This window comes from Chelonia mydas, chromosome 9 (genome assembly GCF_015237465.2).
Source record: "Chelonia mydas isolate rCheMyd1 chromosome 9, rCheMyd1.pri.v2, whole genome shotgun sequence".
Classification (NCBI taxonomy): domain Eukaryota; kingdom Metazoa; phylum Chordata; order Testudines; family Cheloniidae; genus Chelonia; species Chelonia mydas.
The window spans coordinates 76,747,120-76,768,263 of record NC_057855.1 but is presented as its reverse complement, the minus strand read 5'-3'; the positions used below and the strand labels follow the sequence as shown (position 1 = coordinate 76,768,263).

General features: G+C 45.6%; 1 long non-coding RNA gene across 1 annotated transcript; it reads right to left on the bottom strand.

Moving 5' to 3' along the window:
• Window positions 1–248: 248 nt before the first annotated feature.
• Window positions 249–6,708, bottom strand: LOC122461688. The gene is made up of 3 exons (XR_006283791.1): window positions 6,654–6,708; window positions 4,819–6,380; window positions 249–958 (listed from the first exon to the last, which is right to left on the bottom strand). It is a non-coding gene; the product is annotated as an uncharacterized LOC122461688 (long non-coding RNA).
• Between the last annotated feature and the right edge of the window lie 14,436 nt (window positions 6,709–21,144).

The following is a 21,144-nucleotide window of genomic DNA, read 5'->3' as shown; positions in this document are numbered from 1 at the left end:
ACAAGAAATTTAATCAGATTAAATAAGTACAATTATAAGTCAATAAAGTAAAGTAAGTTAATTCTATGCAAATAAATAACCAAAAGCAATAAGCTTTGATGCATGATCAGAGGTTGGAGTGAAAATCAGGAGCACTGTTTTTACCATAACTTATCCACAAGAGCAAACCTTCTCCCAAAATCCAAGTTCCCCAGGAGGGCTGAGTTAGCACCCCTATAGCAGAAGAGATACATTAATCATTAGCAGAACTATCCTCGTGATAGGACACCAGCCTAGACAAACCATTAGTTATGCTATGGCAGCTCTTAGTTCTGTCTTTCAGCAAACTGCCACACCTTTCAATGACATGAACCTAGGCAAATATGTAAGAATCGTGACATCAGTTAGTACACACTTTCTTTTACTGGGAAGGAGGAGTTTGTGTGCATGGATCTATTTGTGCATTGGGGCGGGGGGTTATTTGAATATGTGTGTGTATGCGTATGCATGCATATTTGTGTGCGTGCCCATGATGTACATATGTGTGCCTATATTAAGAACATAAGAACGGTCATACTGGGTCAAACCAAAGATCCATCTAGTCCAGGATCCTGTCTTCCGACAGTGGCCAATGCCAGCTGCTTCAGAGGGAATGAACAGAACAGGTAACCATCAAGTGATCCATCCCCCTATATTTGTGTGTTGAGAAGTGAAGTTGTTTTGTCCTCACATTCACTGATCCCTCTTTGCTTTTTAATAGATAGCTGCTTTCCATTATTTTCTCTGGATATCCTTTTCTCTTCGGTCACATTTCCTTTCCTTTCCCTCCTTCCTTTCTTGCAGACAAAGAAAAATCCCTGCCACGGATGTCTTCGTGCACCCATAAATCTTTTGCGCGGGTTGAAATAGTGTCATTGAAGGAAGATCTTTTTTTGTACAAATTTCAATAAATGCCAATGGAACAGTGCAGTAAATGATCCTGAAAATACAAGAGCAAAAGGGAGACAAAGTAATGGGTGCTGAGGGGGAAAGAGAGTGAAACGCCTGGATTTAAGGCTGCCAAACAATGCATTTAAATAATTCAATTTGCAAAAGAAGAAAAGAAAGAAAGGGGGGGGGGGGGAGGGAGGAAAACGCAGCTTTTGTAACAACCCAATAAATAACATCTGAGAGAGCAGGAGCCTGGAAGTGCAACAGGGAGATAGGTCCTCTCCTGTTTAAGAGAGTTTTCATTAAAATGTCAGAAAAAAATATATTTTGATGGATGAAGTCTGTAATTTCACTTTTAATTCCTGCATTCCACACAGAGAGCACGCTGCTGTCCCTTCCCTGCCTGCGTCTTAGCCCTCAGAGTTTTCTCTTGGCCTCTCCCGGGATGCTCTCAGCAAGGCTTTTGGGATAAAAGAACAGGAGTCCTTGTGGCACCTTAGAGACTAACAAATTGATTAGAGCATAAGGTTTAGTGGGCTACAGCCCACTTCATCGGATGCATAGAATGGAACATATAGTAAGAAGATATATATATATATATACAGAGAAGGTGGAAGTTGCCATACAAACTGTAAGAGGCTAATTAATTAAGATGAGCTATTATCAGCAGGAGAAAAAAAACTTTTGTAGTGATAATCAAGATGGCCCATTTCAGACAGTTGACCAGAAGGAGTGAGGATACTTAACATGGGGAAATAGATTCAATATGTGTAATGAACCAGCCACTCCCAGTCTCTATTCAAACCCAAGTTAATGGTGTCTAGTTTGCATATTAATTCAGGCTCAGCAGTTTCTCACTGGAGTCTGTTTTTGAAGCTTTTCTGCTGCAAAATTGCCACCCTTAAGTCTTTTACTAGGTGGCCAGAGAGATTGAAGTGTTCTCCTACCGGTTTTTGAATGTTATGATTCCTGATGTCAGATTTGTGTCCATTTATTCTTTTGCATAGAGACTGTCTGGTTTGGCCAATGTACATGGCAGAGGGGCATTGCTGGCACATCATGGCATAGATCACATTGGTAGATGTGCAGGTGAACAAGGCCCTGATGGCATAGCTTGTGGGCATGTGGGAAGCTCATTGGCTAGCGAGGGTTCCAGCCAGGCAGGTACCTGGCATAACCACATGGTTTGAGGCCTCATTAGCCAGTGCTTGCAAAAAAATGTAACAGGCAGCATTTTGCAGAAGTGGGGACATGTTTGAAGAAGTGCAGCTGCAGCAGCTTGAAACAAGGCAGCGTCAGGATGCAGGAATCTCAAGGCCCCTCAGGTATCCCCACAGGAAATACTTCCTCCCAGCACTTGCCCTGCCATCCCACTGGTTACTGTTGTCTCTCCTAAATTGCCATGGTCAGCAGTCATGTTTATGTGTTGTGTTAACTAGGTAATTTAGATTGCAAACTCCTCTGAGCAAGGACCTTTAATTCCTGCCAGTATATATCTGAAAAGCACCATTTATGCCAATGGCACCACAGAAACACATCAATAATTCATAAATAATAATAATAATAATAATAATAATAGGAATTTATAGCTTGTTACTGCTTAGTAAGGGCTCAATCCAAGGCCTATTTAAGTAAATGGAAATCTTTCCACTGGCTGAAATGTGTGTTGGATCAGGCCCTTAAATCCTTTTTATCAGTGATGCTTCCTGGTATACAGACTGGGCACCAGGGGCATAACAAGGGTCAAGTGGGTACCATGCTTGGGATTTATGCCACCCAATCATCCATGCAAGCTTCCCCAACACCACCCTGCCAGCGTACAAATGGGGCACCGAAGAGGAGCCACCTCTGCGGTGAAAAGGCAACTCGTTCTTCATGCCCAGTCAGTCTTTGGTCTCTCTGTGGAGATTGCATGCGCTTGACACCTACCCACTGTAACATGGAATGGGACTCCCCCAAACCATTTCACCCAGGCTACAGGACAGCCAATGGGTAGCAATGTCTTTGGTTGGGACTAGTCAGTGCTGGCTACAGGTAAACAGCGCCACTTCTGGGTAAACAGTCAATAGCAAACAGGCCCACCAACAGCAATTCCGGGCCCCAGGGCAGAACAGTCGCTGGGTGCTCTTCCAGCATGGCCAGGGCTTCCACATGCCTGCCTGGCTGCCTTTGCCACAGCTGATACCACCCAGCATGCACCTATGAGCCCTGTGGCCCGCCGGGTGATTTAAAAGGGCCCGGGGCCCTGGGCAATTGTTCTCTTTGCCTCCCCCGCACCCTTGTCGGTGGGCCTGATGAATTTGGCTTGAGGAAATAATTATTTTCTTGAATGGATTTGTTATTCAGATCCATTTCTGGGAATGACCTTTTGGCTCGTTCTTCATTTCAGTATTTGTTACTCAAAATTGGAGTGAGTTTGGTTTCTTCTAACTGGACATAAAGATGACATGGTGATTCTGGTGCTTGACTGGGTGAGTGTCTCTCCCAGAGTCAGAGTTCTTGTGCAAACCCCTCCTCCCAAAGCTGAGTGTGTGATCTGCATTCTGTGAATCTCCTCAACTGTTTGCCCAAAACTGTTCCTGTGATTTACGTTGTTGCCAGTAACTCATTGGCTAGACTGTAGAAGGAAAGGAACAAATTCAGGTTTTTTGAGCAAATACATTTATTTTGCGTTTCTGAGGTATTTGCTTAATTTTATCACTGTCCCCTGAAGTACACAGGGCCCCTTGCTGGCAGGGCAGTGACATTGCTAAAGAGCTCTGCAAAAGGTAGGGAGAAAAAGGAAATCTCCCACAACATAACTAGTAATTGCACTAAGACAAAGGCAAGAAAGACCTTTTGGGTGTGAAAACACCCCAGGCCCACAACCTTTGCCTCTGAAGCATGAACTCCTCTTCTGACTGCCTGGGGAATGTGTTCAGAATCTTATTAGGTTTCAGAGTAGCAGCCGTGTTAGTCTGTATCCACAAAAAGAAAAGGAGGACTTCTCTAAGGTGCCACAAGTCCTCCTTTTCTTTTTGAGAATCTTATTAGTGACTCTTTCTGACCCACAATTACTGCTCCTCACACCATCCCCGAGCAGAGTTAATTAAAACTCCCAGCCAAAACTTCCCAGGGAACACTCTCAAAACACACTTTAGATTCCCAGGAGAGAAACTTGCTACAGTGAGTCAGCTGTACATGACAGACATGCAGCATGGGAAACATGCAGCCTCAGTGTCTACTAGCATCCTAGGAGGAACCTAGGGGAGGAGCTGGAGGAGAGGAGACATTTCCCTGGTATACATGCTGTGCCACATTTCTATAATATCTAGGGCTGGGATTTTCAAAGTTATGCCCTCAGCTCCCACTGAATTTCAAAGGGATTTAAGTACCTAACTTTCTTAGTCTCCTTTGAAAATCCCAGCGTAGAGCAATGAATGACTGAAAGTAGAGATTGGCCTCAAGCAAACCACAAATCCAAACATTCCCAGGCTCTGGGTGGGGGGAAGGACATGTCAAAATCTGGATCCCAAATGGAGCTACCCCTGGTGTCACTGATTCGAACTGTGACCTCTGACCCAAACCCAGATCTGGGGGGGTTGTTTTAGCCCTCTCTCAGCTGAAAGGTTTTGCTTATAGGGATGCTGAAGAATATTCTCATTTTGTAGCCTATGCAGTCAGAAAGGGCAGAATCTGACCCCACACACCAGCGGCACCACTGAAGGCACCAGTGTGGTATGGGGCTTGGCCCATAATGAATAATACATTCAGAATAGTTTACTTTAAAAAAAAATCCCAACAGTTATAACTAGTGTAGATTCTGGAGTCTTAGCAGCTGCCAAAGGTTCCAGCAATGTCCAAACAGAACATTCCTGCTTTGCTGCTGGATGCTGTTGCACTCTCTAATGGCCCAGATAGGACATTTACCTTAGTGGAAATTCTGGGAGACGCCTCCGGAATTCTTCATCTGGTCTCTGCTGTGTTATTCTGGAGAAGCAGGAACCCCAGCAGATCCATTGCTCTCTCCTAAGCCTACTTGCCACATGGACCCAGTGTCAGGATCCTGACCAATGGTCAGAGCAAGGGCAAACCCGAGGCTGAGAGCAGTGGAGGAATTCATAGACAAGTTCCAGGCCGGAATCAATACCAAGGATCAGCATCCAAGTCAGGTTTCAGGATCCAGGTCAGGAAAGGTCCAAATCAAGCTGGGGTCAATGCCAGGAGTTCCAGAGCAGGAATGGTCATGGCAGTTACAAAAGATCCACACTGTTCCAGGAATCATCTCCCTTGGGTTTAAATAGGGCAGGGAGCCAATCAGGAGTCATGAGCCTACTGCCTGTTGGGTCCCTTGAAGCGAGACTTCCCATGCTCTGCATCCACAGCAGGTTATGGGTGTTGGAGCAGGTTATGGCTGTTGCTGGCTGGCAACATGGAGATGTTTGCTGCTGGCAGATTTCCGGGCCCAAGTTTGAAACCTGCTGGGCCTTACACCCCGTAGAACAGTTGACAACTTTTTGCTGGAATTCTGCAGTGGGCATGTTCAGTGCTGTTGCATTTACCCGCACACTGCAGTCTAGAACTGGCCTGACATCCACAAGTTCCGCCTTCCTCATTCTCTGACACTAAGGCTGCCCTTGAAATCACCATGTGGCTGAAGTGAAGTTCTGAAGAGGAAAACAAAAGGGCGGGTAAGGAAGATCCCATTAATTTGTTGTCTTCCTCTTCCAGCGTTCTCCGTACCACAGTCACCCAGCTAGAGTCTCTTCCATCACATTCTACCAGAGGCTTTTCAGTGGCATACACACTTAGCCTCAGATTCACCCGTGAGGCAGAAGGAGGTTGGGGTTTTCTTTCAGGAGAGGATGGTAAGTTGTTCTTTGTTCCATTGAATGGTTTTGTTGGTATCCTGTGTTTGGAAAAATGACATCGGGGTCCTCCAGTAATTACAACATCGGGAACTATACAGGATGGGCTGGGAAAGCCACAACTAGTTCCCATACAAACACAGATACTTGCACACAACACACACTTGCCAGTGCGGCGTGGGGTCCTATTTCATTACTTCAGTTACTCTTCCAACTCCTCTGACTTTTCCAGTGGAAACCAAAGGAGAGTGCTTCAGCTCTGTTGTGTGCAGAGGGGAGTGAATGAGCCCATGTACGTGTGTGTATAAAGCTTTTGTCAGAGGTCCAGTGCTAAGAACATCTGTTCTGTGGAAATCTGCCGCAAGAGCTATCTCCAGTCACACTCCCTTGGCAGTTATTAGCACAGATGCTTCCACCCTCCAGTGCCAGGACAGTGGTTTTGAAAGCTTTCTAATATCCTTACAAAGCCTTGGTATTTGGGACTCTGGGAGTGATCTCAGCTGGGAGAGTAACACTATTAGCCAGAGCAATTGGCAGCAGATAAGTCTAGCAAATTCTCTCAAACATCAGGTGAGGAGGAGCAGAGAAGGTGCTACGTAACATAAGGTATCAAGACAGCTACAACTGCAAACAGAACAGATTAATGCACTTTACAAAATGCATTGCACATGGGTTTAATATTTATAATACAGGCACATTTGAAAAGCACTGTGCTTTTTAAATAGGTTGTGTCAGATGGTATATTTGGAATATATTAAATGATGAGGATGTATATTTAATTATCTGTTTAATGATGCTTAAACCATGTTAGAAATATTTTTCTTCAGAGGAGGAGAGAACATGACATCTTCCATTCCCTGGGGAGTAGGGGTTGTTACTCACAGAGTTTATACCCACCTTTATATTCCGCTACACACCTCTGTGTTTGTCACCAACCCTTGCAGTCTCCCAAGACTGGAAAATGAGATAAAAGCCAAAAATGAGGGTCACAAGAAAAACATGAGCCTCAGGGAGGCCAAATCAATGAGAGATCTATTTCTGGATATAGCTCTCTGCTGCGAGTAATTGCCAGCAGAGACGACCCCCAACTACAACCCCAGAATTGAACTCCACGGTCTTTTGGGAATTTCCCAATCCAGATCTGCACCCCAAGGTTGTGCCTCCCGCTAGTTTCCAATGTGCTGTAATGAGCAACGTGGTAACAGCTGGCCAGTTCGGGTAGAGGAAAGCCAGTGTGGGAGTCAAGCTGCTTTTCTGAAGTGGAATAGGTCCTCTATAAGCATGTGCTGAGGGAATCCTTCTGATGTTTATCATGGGGCAGCAGGGGACTCAGGAGTATGTCAGGAGTGCAATATGAGGGCAAGACATTGCTCCAGATAAGAGCTAGAATTGGGCCCAATCCACCACATTTGGACCTGGATTTCAAGCTCCCCAAGTTCAGGAAAGTTGGACCACTATAAAGTTAGGGGCTATTTGCTCAGTTCAGATCCATGTACAGATTCTGAACACCCCCCACTGCTAGAGGGTTCTGTTCAGACCCAGGAGTCAGGTTCAGGACCAACTCTACTAACAACCGCATGTTATGTCCTTGGCCAGCAGAAGAATACCAAACAGAGTGAGAAAAGCACCGTGTCCTCCCCCCAGCCCCAAACCCAGAGAACCAAAGCAGAGAGTCTCCTACCTAGACCTAGCCACCATTTCTGTAGGGATTTCCATCGAAAGTTACCTGGGAGGGCTCAGATAGTGGCACCAGAGGGACCCTACAGATTTCACATTTCTCTCTCTGGAGACTCCGCAGACCTCACATTTCATGCACCAGATTTTAAAGTGTTAACACACTCTGTCTCTCACTGAATTCCTATAGTAAAGCCTGTTTCAGGACTGTGAATCTTGAGAGAACTGGGCCGATTCACTCCTAGACCGCATACCGGAAACACCAATCTGCTGCCTTGCACACTCTGCTCTCCCTGCCCCTCTAATCAGCAGGCACTTTCTTTGGGATGATTTCCCCAGGGTTTCCCATTACCCCCCTTAGCTGATTGCTCCTTAAGTGCATGGCAGTGAGATCACAGACATCTCCATGTGATCACATGCCACAAAGCCCTCACAGGGACTGGATCAAGGAGCCAATAGTTGAGATGCTTTGGACCAAATTATGGTCCCTTTAAAGTCAATGGAAGTTTTGTCAGTAGTTTAGTGGGATTAGGATTTCCCTGTCAGACTGTGCCTTTTAAGAGATCATATTTGAGCAAAGATCTATCTGTAGCATGCAGGCAGGGAGCTCTGCAGGCACCAGAAGAAGGAGGGTTCTCCTGATGGATATAATCTGGGGTTAATCACTGCTAAATGTTTGCCATCCAAGCATATACTGGTCATGATCCTTCGTTCAAAGGGTTGCAGGAATATCTCCTATTTCTGGAGATTCTGAGATGACATTTCCTGAGTTATCTGCAGTTTAACTGGAGCTGTGAATCTTCTCTTTGATTGATGGGGAATTAGTCCACAAACAGCTGTGATGCTCTGAGTCCTAAAATACCCTCCAAAGAGGATCCGGACCCTAAAGCTGTGCTCAGCTAAGAGCTCTCGATTTACTGTTCATTTTAAACCACCCTCTGCTGTAAAATGCCATTAAGTCAGTTTATAGGTGGCTTCACCCCAACCCAGTTTAGGTCTCTGCTACCCTGAGTAGATGAGGGGCCCAATTCTCCACCCACTGACACTGCTTTTGCATAGGTGTAATGCCATTGACTTTTGTGGTGATTTGCGCCTATGTCAGAAAGATCAGAATCAGGCCAGGGGAGTTTTAGTCCAAAATCTGCCCACCAAAAGATACACCTGAGAGGAAACAGTACTCACATCTGCTGCCCAGTTAATTTAACATGAAAAAAAAGACAGGACTGGAGGGTCTGGCCTATTGATCCTTAGAAAACAGTCACACTTGGTTTGAGCCTGAAACCGAGATGCCAGCTTGACAAATAGCAGAGCATTCTTCCCTTAATAAAGTCATCAGTGTCGCTCTTTCCATTGCAGAACCACCTGGAACAGGGGCAGCCAGGGAATGGAGCCAAAATCCCTTGTATGTTGGCTCTGGTAGGTTGTCCCCTTCTGGACTACAGGAAGGAAACAAGTGTCCCCTGAGGGTGCTGAGAAGGTTTGCCTTCCTTATTTTAGCCAAACCAATCAGTGAGGGCCTTGCTACCATTCATAAACCTGTGAAATATCTCCCCTAGCAAGGAGGTAACATCATCCATCTCAGTAACTGAACTGATTGAATTACGGCCCCAGATCCAGAGCTCCCAGCTAACAAAGGGTCTAGGGAGGGTTTTAACTTCAGCAAGACCCTCAAGGAGAGGAGGGAGTAAAAAAGGAAGAGAGACCTCCCTCTGCAATGGCTGCACGGGACCTAGTTTCATCCTTTACAGACTGTTCTGTAGCAATGAGAATTGCCTCTTTCGATTATTGCTGTTTCCAGGGAAGAGGGAATATTTCTAGATGGGGAATTCATGATGGTAAAGCACTTCCACTAAAACTAAATAAATGCAGTTAGAAAAGCAAGTAGAATTGAGGCTGCTGCGATTCATTCAGGGACCTGGGGATATTCTACAGGCAGCACATTTCCCTCCTTCTGTTATTCAGCCCAACACAGGAATCTGGAGACTTGCAAAAGTGGGGTAACTTCTAACATGTGAGCGCACACCTGTGTGCCCTTCCTCACACGGCCCCAAAGGGCTGATCCCCGCCGGCGATCTCTGCAGGGGTGAACTCCTGTTCATCTCATTAACACAATGGGACTTCAAAGTTAGTGGACTAAGTCAAGCTGGTGATCAGAGCAGAATGGCTCGTCTACTCACGCACAATGTACCACTGAGATACAATCTCAGCAGTACAGATGAATCCAAGCCAAAAAGCCCGATTCTGGACTTCCCCAAAGTTCAGGTTGGATCTGGGATGTAGATTCAGGCCCATCTATTCTCCATTCCATTCATGGCATTCTCATCCCCACAATGCCTTGTCATCACTGCAAAGAATGGTGCAGATGAATGGGAATACTCTTGACTCATCAGGTTTAGCAGCTAACTACAGACCCTACCAGGGCCTCAGTTTGAGTCTCTGATGCAGTAGTATGTAAGTCACACATGCAGAGATTCACACATACATACTGTTGCTCCATCTTCCAACCCCAGTGAATTATTCTGACAGCAGTGTCACTCCTCTGCCCAAAAGAGGCCTGGCAGGCAGCTTTGCAGTGAGAAATCAGTGACATGCAGTCTGGGTATAATCCAAATGTAACTTGCTTTATTTATTCCTATACACTGGGTCCTCCTGGAGTTGGACAGAGATCATACATCATTAAGGCAATCTCTTCTTCCAGGAACCAACTCGAGTGCTTGGTTCCCAGGGAGCAACTGTGCCCAAGAATAGACTCTAAGCAGAGAGCAAGGCAGAGGACAAACCCTCCTGAAGTTGGTTCTGCTCCCTCTGCCCAGAACCTTGCATAACCCAGAACTAACAACAACACAGCATGTCTTCTAGAGACTAAACATTTGTTCACATACTAAGAAAAAGAACTTGGAAGACTATGTGTAACTATGCCACCTAGTAACATTTGCCAAAATAACACACATGCTGGAGTGAAACTCCACCAGTAGTAACCACGGGGGGAGGACTAGTCTAGACGGTGCACTGGCGATCTATCTACCATATTGTCTAATCCTGCTGAGCAGGTCTAGACAACCTGGTATTTAAAATGTTGGTGGCTGCCCTCTGCTTGTCTGCCGTAGTGCTAATGCACATCACACCCAATGGAACTGAACCAGGGGTAGTAACTGTGCAGACAAAGCTAACTCTTTACATCTGCTCTAGCATCTGGCCAGCAGTTGGCAGACATACCACTCAGCAACTTCCTTTGAGCTAAGGAGAGGATAATGTAGGAGTACAAAAAACGTCCTAGACCCATATGAATTTTGTGCTTTAAAAGACATGTTCTTGCTGTTCACAGTTTAGTCTCTTGGCAGTTCCCCTCCAATTGGACTCAGACAGACATTAAAGCAGGATAGGGTACAAAAGTCCTCTCTAAAATGTTGTTGCTAGTGAGGAGTCATAATTCAGCCTCTGTCAGCAGCTTGACTGGTCCTGCTCTGGGACCACCCGACCTGCTGATTTCCTCCACCCTTCCCTCTGCTGCTGAGCACTGCTCCCCCCACAGCCCCAATGGGATATGAGCTCATTGATTATAACTCAATAGGACCTGAGTCGTAGCTCTGCCGTGGCCTCTGGGCTCCCACCAATCAGCAGACTTCAGAAACTTCATCACATAAAGTTGCAAAGAAAGTCTTTTAGAGAAATGGTTCCCACTTATTAAAACAAATCCAAGGTAGCAGTGAGGTCAGGTGATGCCAATAGTGCTCTGTGATTCGCAGCTCCAGTGACTGACACCTTCCTGTGAGGTGGCCAAAGCCTCCAGCCTCTTGTCATCTGCCCAAGAATCCTGCTTCGGCCTACAGATCTCCATTCTGGAGTTCCCAGACACTGACGGGGAAGTGGAAGGTGGTGCATGGTGGTTGTGGGGATTTTAATTACATTCACTCCCTCTGTGTCAGGTCCAGAATTGTCCTGATTTGCTTGTACGCTTAAAAAGGAAACCAGCAGAGAACAACATTCAGGGTAAATTTCTCCACGGAGCATCTCTATGATTTTGGTACAGTCTCCTCAGATTGGCTTCTCATTCACATCCAGCAGAACCTCTAGCAGTGAGTCAGCCTTTGAAAGCGCTCCAGATTCACGGCCTAGTTCTCAGCTACATCCCACTGCTCTGGCAGGGCAAAGGAGCCTTATATGGATTGGAAACAGCCCCCTGAGCATATCCCCCAGTGCGTCTGGGAAGTATAGGGCTGGTTTTAGGGCTGCATGTCAGACCTGCTCCTAGCCCCTAAAGGCTTGTCAGGAAGGGCAAGGGGCAGGGAAAGACAGGATCTGATTGGCATGCTCTCTGCTATCACTACTGTCTGCTTCCTAAGGGAAGCCACAATAAGCAGAGTGTAAGTTAGAGCAACCCCGAGGAGGTGAAACAAAGATCCTTGTGCTAATGTCCCTTGAGATCAAGAGAAAGAGGGAAAATTGCTGACATACATTCAGGAGTGTCTCTAAACAGAGTGAGTCTTAAGGTTTTCCAGCTGGCGCCAGATAGTAATTATTTGTAATACGTGCTTCATAGAAAATGAATTGTGCCATTAGTGTAAGAATTCATCTGTAAGCCCTGTCTGTCATTTTTTCTTTTGGTTGTTGTTGAATTAAACGAATGGAGAACACTCTGATTTTGTTTTGAAATCACTCACACTGTTTCCTGGGTTCTGGGGAGATCCCAGGAGCCTAGATTTCTTACAAATATTTTAGCCACACTAACCCATCATCGGGAAGTCTGTTTCCCCACTCAACATCACTCAATCTGGTCTCTTTGTGCAGAGCACAATGATCAGTGGAAGAATGAGCAGAGCCAGGGGAAGAGAAGGGAGCTGCTCTATTCTATAAAGGGATTGGGATCCTATTGCCAGGCCAGGTAAAAGGATAAGACCATTGTAACTCTAAGTCTATGGGATGCCACAGTGTCCTATAAGACAATACATAATCACTATCATTGCAGACCATCTACCCATACACATACTCTAGTCATTGCCTACAGTACCTGGGCCTGCTTATCATCCCACTTACATCAGGTTTACACCAGTATAACTCAGCTGACTTCGATAGAGTTTCTCCTGATTTACATTGGTGCTGCTGACAGGCGAATCAGACCCTGACCTCCCAAAACCTCTCTTCATCCTCCTACATGCTAAACAGAGAATAGGTGCCCCGAAGTTCAGTGTCAGTTCAGCTGCATTTAGTACTGTGTACCCAAGTCCTTATTGCACAGGGCTCCACATTGCATTAGCTTTAGTGGGCTGCCCTGGGGGAATGGCACAGCACCCCAGGCCTGAGACAGAACTGGCCAGCAATTGCCATCAGACCAAGTAACTTCACACTCCGTGGAAAAACCCATAGCTTGATAGATGGGCTGAAATCTTCCCAGGGTGGGTGAATAGCTTGTTGGGCCTTTGGATCAGGTGTTGCGCTCTACAAGAGTTTCTGTGGGGTGACAGCTTTAGATGGACACAATTCCTGGCAACAGTCTCTTCTTTTCCAGAATGTGCTTTACCCTACCCCTGAGCCCGGGAATGGGAACTTTGTTTCTTACTTTTTAATCTGTATAGTGATGACCTCAGGCCCCATAATACAGACCCAGATGCCAATTCGCAACCTCCTGAAGTTCAGGGCTGTTTGGCTCCATAAGAAGATTGAGTCCACTTATTGAATTTGGATCCAGACCTGGATTTTCATCCACACTCTTTCTTCTATTCCCACCCAGTACATTTCGTCTTTACAGCACACTGCGGGGGTGATGCTAAAAGTGCTGGATAGTTGTAAGGGCTAACTATTCCCATTACATCCTGAGGGGAGATGGTCCCTTCTTCTACATACATTGTGGATGGTGTCAGCTGCTGTCTTACCCAGGAACAGCTGCCTGCCTCCACATATTGAGCATCCATCTCGAGTCTCCTGCCTGGAGATGGTGGCTGGCCTTTAGGATTTAGCATCTGAACAATCTGCGTAATTGTGCACTTCCTTCACATCTAACAGGATTTGCATCGTAGGCTAATGATGTGCCAATAGCTTTTACTACAAATCCTCTCGGAGGTCTCCCAGACGGCTGGTTGATTCTTGTGGCCTGCTCTGTATGTTACATTATGGAGCTGCTACTAATCCCACCATAAATATGTTTTTAATGTTTAATTTACATCTCACTCACATACAATAACTGCTCTGGGAAATCTAAAGTGCGCCTTAAAAATGGAGCTCCAATAATTATTGTATATTAAATACCATCATTGGAGTATTAAAAACATATTTCTATACAGAAATAGAGTTTGAATACAAAGTACAGTATTGTGCCACACTCATTATACAAAGATCATGAAGAAAATGGCCAGCTTTGTATTGCGTTAATGGGAACAACTTGCATTTCTGTAGTACTTTCTGCCAGAAGGATCCCAAAGCACTTTACAAATATTTACAGTATATGCAATAGAGACCTCCCTACTGAAAAGTAGCATCTGTTTGGCAGCACTCACCATCCCTACCAATAAAGTAGACAGGAAACAAGGGATCCCTGATCCAGCTTAAACAGCAGAGGAATTTGGGGGAGGCAGATTACAGCTACCAAACTAGAATCTGGCCAAGTCAGCGGTACTAAAGCCCCAAATAAATTGTTTAGTCTCTAAGGTGCCACAAGTCCTCCTTTTCTTTTTGCGAATACAGACTAACACGGCTGCTCCTCTGAAACCTTTGTGGAATGTGTCATGAAATCTCTAAAGCCCACCAGGGGTTGGCACCTTGGCTTTATGTCTCATTCAGAAGATGAAATACATTTTGCTTCCGATTTTCAGAACTACACACGGGCAATTGTGTGCCTAATTTGCATGCTTATCATAATTGTGTGTGAAAATATATGTGCAAATGGCCATTTAGATGCGCTCGTGAGCCATGTTACCTGATTTACCCCATTATCACAGTAACTGCACAGGCAACTGAGGGTTGCCACTGAGTGTGCAATTTTCAAAATCAGACCCCAAGTCGGTCTATTCTCCGCTTACTGTATATATTTTAACATCTGTAATAAGGTGCATCAGAGGCAATAAATATATGGAGGTGCATATGAATCTGACATGGGGTCCCACAAGCATCCAGAATTAGTGAGTTAATGTGGGAATAGAATTAGACAAGCCATTTACAACACACACTTTGCTTCTCTACAAAAGAAAAAGGACACTAAACTATCTAAACTACTACATGCCACAAGGGGCCACAACAGTGGTTCCCTTAACCCACCCAGCAATATTGTTAATCTATCCAACTATACTCTTAGCCCAGCAGAAGAATCTGTCCTATCTTGGGGGCTCTCCTTCTGCCCCTCCACCCCCACGAACATGATACAGTTCTGTGGTGACCTAGAATCCTATTTTCGACGTCTCCAACTCAAGGAATATTTCCAATACACCTCTGAACAATATACTAACCCACAGAGACCTTCCTACCAAGACTACAAAAAGAAGGATTCTGGGTGGACTCCTCCTGAGGGTCGAAACAACAGACTGGACAGCTACACAGAGTGCTTCCGCTGACGTGCACGGGCTGAAACTGTGGAAAAGCAGCATCACTTGCCCCACAACCTCAGCCGTGCAGAACACAATGCCATCCACAGCCTCAGAAACAACTCTGACATCATAATCAAAAAGGCTGACAAAGGAGGTGCTGTTGTCATCATGAATAGGACGGAATATGAAAAAGAGGCTGCTCGGCAGCTCTCCAACACCACTTTCTACAAGCCATTACCCTCTGATCCCACTGAGGGTTACCAAAAGAAACTACACCATTTGCTCAAGAAACTCCCTGAGAAAGCACAAGAACAAATCCGCACAGAAACACTCCTGGAACCCCGACCAACGGTATCCTATCTGCTACCCAAGATCCATAAACCTGGAAATCCTGGACGCCCCATCATCTCAGGCATTGGCACCCTGACAGCAGGATTGTCTGGCTATGTAGACTCCCTCCTCAGGCCCTACACTACCAGCCGTCCCAGCTATCTTCAAGACACCACTGAGTTCCTGAGGAAACTATAATCCATCGGTGATCTTCCAGAAAACACCATCCTAGCCACTATGGATGTAGAAGCCCTCTGCACAAAACATTCCACACAAAGATGGACTACAAGCTGTCAGGAACAGTATCCCCGATAATGTCACGGCAAACCTGGTGGCTGACCTTTGTGACTTTGTCCTCACTCATAACTATTTCACATTTGGGGACAATGTATACCTTCAAATCAGCGGCACTGCTATGGGTACCCGCATGGCCCCACAGTATGCCAACATTTTTATGGCTGACTTAGAACAATGCTTCCTCAGCTCTCGTCCCCTAATGCCCCTACTCTACTTGCGCTACATTGATGACATCTTCATCATCTGGACCCATGGAAAAGAAGCCCTTGAGCAATTCCACCATGATTTCAACAATTTCCATCCCACCATCAACCTCAACCTGGACCAGTCCACACAAGAGATCCACTTCCTGGACACTACAGTGCTAATAAGTGATGGTCACATAAACACCACCCTATACTGGAAACCTACTGACCGCTATGCCTACCTACATGCCTCCAGCTTTCATCCAGACCACACCACACGATCCATTGTCTACAGCCAAGCTCTACGATACAACCGCATTTCCTCCAACCCCTCAGACAGAGACAAATACCTATAAGATCTCTTTTCAGAGTAACAGCCGTGTTAGTCTGTATTCACAAAAAGAAAAGGAGTACTTGTGGCACCTTAGAGACTAACCAATTATTTGAGCATAAGCTATCGTGAGCTACAGCTCACTTCATCGGATGCATACTGTGGAAAGTGTAGAAGATCTTATCTGTAGATCCTTAATAATGCGTTGGAGGGGTTTTAGTTGGGGGCTGAAGGTGACGGCTAGTGGCGTTCTGTTATTTTCTTTGTTAGGCCTGTCCTGTAGTAGGTGACTTCTGGGAACTCTTCTGGCTCTATCAATCTGTTTCTTCACTTCCGCAGGTGGGTATTGTAGTTGTAAGAATGCTTGATAGAGATCTTGTAGGTGTTTGTCTCTGTCTGAGGGGTTGGAGCAAATGCGGTTGTATCGCAGAGCTTGGCTGTAGACGATGGATCGTGTGGTGTGGTCAGGGTGAAAGCTGGAGGCATGTAGGTAGGAATAGCGGTCAGTAGGTTTCCGGTATAGGGTGGTGTTTATGTGACCATTGTTTATTAGCACTGTAGTGTCCAGGAAGTGGATCTCTTGTGTGGACTGGACCAGGTTGAGGTTGATGGTGGGATGGAAATTGTTGAAATCATGGTGGAATTCCTCAAGGGCTTCTTTTCCATGGGTCCAAATGATGAAGATGTCATCAATATAGCGCAAGTAGAGTAGGGGCGTTAGGGGACGAGAGCTGAGGAAGCATTGTTCTAAATCAGCCATAAAAATGTTGGCATACTGTGGGGCCATGCGGGTACCCGTAGCAGTGCGGCTGATCTGAAGGTATACATTGTCCCCAAATGTAAAATAGTTATGGGTAAGGACAAAGTCACAAAGTTCAGCCACCAGGTTAGCCGTGACATTATCGGGGATAGTGTTCTTGACGGCTTGTAGTCCATCTTTGTGTGGAATGTTGGTGTAGAGGGCTTCTACCCATAACTATAACAGAACACCACTGGCCGTCACCTTCAGCCCCCAACTAAAACCCCTCCAACGCATTATTAAGGATCTACAACCTCTCCTGAAGGATGACCCAATACTCTCACAAATCTTGGGAGACAGGCCAGTCCTTGCCTACAGACAGCCCCCCAACCTGAAGCAAATACTCAACAGCAACCGCATACCACACAACAGAACCGCTAACCCAGGAACCTATCCTTGCAACAAAGCCCGTTGCCAACTGTGCCCACATATCTATTCAGGGGACACCATCACAGGGCCTAATAACATCAGCCACACTATCAGAGGCTCGTTCACCTGCACATCCACCAATGTGATATATGCCATCATGTGCCAGCAATGCCCCTCTGCCATGTACATTGGTCAAACTGGACAGTCTCTACATAAAAGAGTAAATGGACACAAATCAGATGTCAAGAATTATAACATTCATAAACCAGTCAGAGAACACTTCAATCTCTCTGGTCACGCGATTACAGACATGAAAGTCGCTATTTTACAACAAAAAAACTTCAAATCCAGACTCCAGCGAGAAACTGCTGAATTGGAATTCATTTGCAAATTGGATACAATTAACTTAGGCTTGAATAGAGACTGGGAGTGGCTTAGTCATTATGCAAGGTAGCCTATTTCCCCTTGTTTTTTCCTACCCCCGCCCCCCCCAGACGTTCTTGTTAAACCCTGGATTTGTGCTGGAAATGGCCCACCCTGATTATCATACACAATGTAAGGAGAGTGGTCACTTTGGATAAGCTATTACCAGTAGGAGAGTGAGTTTGGGGGGGGGGGGGTGAGAAAACCTGAATTTGTGTTGGAAATGGCCCACCTTGATTATCATACACATTGTAAGGAGAGTGGTCACTTTAGATAAGCTATTACCAGCAGGAGAGTGAGTTTGTGTGTGGGGGGGGGGGGGGTGAGAAAACCTGGATTTGTGCTGGAAATGGCCCAACTTGATTATCATACACATTGTAAGGAGAGTGATCACTTTAGATAAGCTATTACCAGCAGGAGAGTGGGGTGGGAGGAGGTATTTTTTCATGCTTTATGTGTATATAATAAGATCTTCTACACTTTCCACAGTATGCATCCGATGAAGTGAGCTGTAGCTCACGAAAGCTTATGCTCAAATAAATTGGTTAGTCTCTAAGGTGCCACAAGTACTCCTTTTCTTTTTATAAGATCTCTATCAAGCATTCTTACAAGTACAATACCCACCTGCTGAAGTGAAGAAACAGATTGACAGAGCCAGAAGAGTACCCAGAAGTCACCTACTACAGGACAGGCCCAACAAAGAAAATATCAGAACGCCACTAGCCATCACCTTCAGCCCCCAACTAAAACCTCTCCAATGCATCATCAAGGATCTACAACCTATCCTGAAGGACGATCCCTCACTCTCACAGATCTAGGGAGACAGGCCAGTCCTTGCTTACAGACAGCCCCCCAACCTGAAGCAAATACTCACCAGCAACCACACACCACACAACAGAACCACTAACCCAGGAACCTATCCTTGCAACACAGCCCATTGCCAACTGTGTCCACATATCTATTCAGGGGACACCATCATATGACCTAATCACATCAGCCACGCTATCAGAGGCTCATTCACCTGCACATCCACCAATGTGATATATGCCATCATGTGCCAGCAATGCCCCTCTGCCATGTAAATTGGACAAACTGGACAGTCTCTACGTAAAAGAATAAATAGACACAAATCAGACGTCAAGAATTATAACATTCAAAAACATTCAAAAACACTTCAGTCTCTTTGGTCACTCGATTACAGACCTAAAAGTGGCAATTCTTCAACAAAAAAACTTCAAAAACAGACTCCAACGAGAGACTGCTGAATTGGAATTCATTTGCAAACTGGATACCATTAACTTAGGCTTGAATAAAGCCTGGGAGTGGCTGGGTCATTACACAAAGTAAAACTATTTCCCCATGTTTATTCCCACACACACACACACACTGTTCCTCAGACGTTCTTGTCAACTGCTGGAAATGGCCCACCTTGATTACCACTACAAAAGTTTTTTTCCCTGCCCCGCTCTCCTGCTGGTAATAGCTCACCTTACCTGATCTCTCTCCTTACAGGGTGTATGGTAACATCCATTGTTTCATGTTCTCTGTGTATATAAATCCCCCCACTGTATTTTCCACTGAATGCATCCGATGAAGTGAGCTGTAGCTCACGGAAGCTTATGCTCAAATACATTTGTTAGTCTCTAAGGTGCCACAAGTCCTCCTTTTCTTTTTGCAGATACAGACTAACACGGCTGCTACTCTGAAACCTGACTATTACTTGCGCATTCTAAAACATTCCGGCTCTTATGGATGCAGTCAAGGGAATGGCATGTCTCTGTAAGAAACCTCCTCGGTAATATAACTCTATGATGTTTGCTCCCCCACTTCCAAGCAAGTTTAGGAGAATCAGCACATCTATTGATCATGCAGAACTTTTCTATCACCAAGTAAAACTCAGTTGGAGTCAACCTCTCACCTCCAGTAATTATGGTCACATGGGTGAGGATCACAACTCCCCATTTGCAATATATCATCACTAAGCAGACATGCAGACACTGTCGTCTGTCACTAGGAAACTTTCAGACATGATGAATCAATTATATCAAGTCCTACACACAGCCTAAAAAATAACGAAGTGGAGAAGTTCATAACCACTCCAGATAAGCGATAAGTAACAGCTGTGTCCATCCATCCATCCCTCCCACTATAAGAGGGGGCCCAATTCATCTCCCATTTTTTGGACTGCAACTTCTCTACATACACTCTTGCGCTTTCTACTGCACAAACTCACACATGTTAGTCCTGGTGTTTCAAAGGCACCTGGCACTTGTATACACACAACTTTGTGTGCACACAGCCATGTGTGTACGTTGCATGACCTTTCACCAGCATATTCAGGGGATGGATAGGGAAATGAGGATTTTGCCAGCAGAAGCATAAAGATACTAACTGATTTGTCCAAGAACATAGTATGTGTCTGTGGCAAGGGTAGGAACAAAACCCAGGTCTTCCAAGTCGTAGTTCAGTGCTTTAACCACAAGACACATCCTCTCCACATGGGTGGTAAAGGTTAATTACTTGATGTTATATGTGAAGTGTGATATCAGGATGAGGTGTTGGTGCTGTCACACACTCAGCCAACATTGTGACATAAAGGCACAAGTTTTGCAACAGTTTTTTCATTTTCTAAGACACAAATGACTAGGTGGCAACAAGGGATGGGCATAAGCTGAAAAGTTAAGAGACTCCATCTGGGTGAGTCCCCACAAAATCAATACTTTTCCAAAACTTATTCCAGCGATCGGCAACCTTTGGCACGCAGCTCATCAGGGAAATCCACTGGTGAGCCGGGACGGTTTGTTTACCTGCAGTGTCCGCAGGTTCGACCGATCGCAGCTCCGACTGGCTGCGGTTTGCCTTCCCAGGCCAATGAGGGCTGCAGGAAGCGGCAGGAAGCATGTCCCTCGGCCCGCACCGCTTCCCGCAGCCCCCATTGGCCTGGAGCGGCGAACTACAGCCAGTGGTAGCTGCGATCGGCCGAACCTGTGGATGCTGCAGGTAAGCAAACTGTCCTGGCCTGCCAGTGGATTTCCCTGACAGGCCACATGCCAAAGGTTGCTGATCTCTGACTTATTCAAAGCTTATTCAGACCTCTGGGCCCACAGAAATAGGCGAGGAATCTGGTGGGAACAGACTGCTTTCATTCTATGTCAGTACCATTATTTGCAGGCCTGGCCAGAACCATGAGCTTCATGAAAATAAAAAGTACTTAGCAAAAAGCAAAATGTACATTTTAGAACCTCTGAGAAGTTCAGTTCAAGTTTGGATCTAGAAATAAGCTCAGGCTTGGGGCTGTTGTTTCCGTGTACTCATCCCCACTGCTATTGGGAACATTACACTCCTGGCGGGACCCTGCCCATCTCTTTGGTGCATCTTCTGCCACTGCTGTTACAGTGGTCCCTTATCTTCTGTCAGCTCTGCATCAAACACTCGCACACGGAGCAATATAATTGAACGGAATTTA